Source organism: Atta colombica, unplaced genomic scaffold, assembly GCF_001594045.1.
Source record: "Atta colombica isolate Treedump-2 unplaced genomic scaffold, Acol1.0 scaffold105, whole genome shotgun sequence".
NCBI lineage: Eukaryota > Metazoa > Arthropoda > Insecta > Hymenoptera > Formicidae > Atta > Atta colombica.
Genome location: NW_017259190.1, coordinates 3,584,537 through 3,585,614, shown reverse-complemented (window position 1 = coordinate 3,585,614; position 1,078 = coordinate 3,584,537).

Genomic DNA, 1,078 nt, shown 5'->3' with positions numbered 1-1,078 from the left:
ATTATATTTATATATTATATTATAATGTTTTAATTAAATTAATGTTTTTATCTCGTGTTTGATGAATCGATAATGATATCTCGTAATGTTTCATTAAAATCCGAACACTTTCGGATTCTAACAAAGACAGTAGATTCCAAATTTCTTTTCGGATCTGCCGAAGTCAAAGAAGAAAGGGCCGATAGTTTCGAGAATATCTTTTTATATTTGTTAATTGAATTATTTTTCGCGAAAGTCCAAGCACAATCCTAAAAAAAAAAATCCAGACGACGACACACAACACAATGATCTCAAATCTTTAAATTAATTAAATGATATGTAATGTATATCTCTGATTTCTAGCCTTTGTACATTTCGCTTCTTATTCTCGTATTTATTTACGTGTTTGTACTCATCATAGCTAAGTACTAAGTACGATTAATTCAAGTGGCATGCGATATAATACTAACCATGCGCCCTTCGGGTCGGCTGAGTACAAAGCATTTATCTAACAATCACGTGACGCGTAGGTAGAGGTGTATCTAATGGTCGGCGGTATATGCTGGATACGCCAGGTGTTGTCTTCATCGTCTTGATCGTCAGTTCTTGACGTTCTTCCCTTATTACTTGCTCCACCTTGTTTGATCCTTTTTACTCGAACAATTAGTTAATAATGCGATTTTATGCTAGCTTGTCGTTTACAACAAAATTTATTCAATAAAATTTAGTAAATTTATTAGGATGGTGGTTGTGTGAATTAATTTTTCGTACAGTTTAAAAAATTAAAAATTAATTTTTTAATACGGATTTTAATAATGACATTCGTATCTAATATCTCATCAAAACGAAAAAAAAGTAGTCGAGAGGTCAATCGGTTCGGTGCGACAAAAAGGAATTCGATCGGTTTTCTGAGATTCGATGGATTATTATTGAACTAGTAGAAACGAAAGATTCGATTTGTAATTTTATCCATTATCTTCTCTATTATCCTCAATCTTATTTATATATATTAATCGTCTTTTAGTCTAAGCCTGTTGCGAGCAGCACGAAGCTCGGTAACAGGATCCTGCTGATAATTTTCTTTAACATTCAGGGCTAA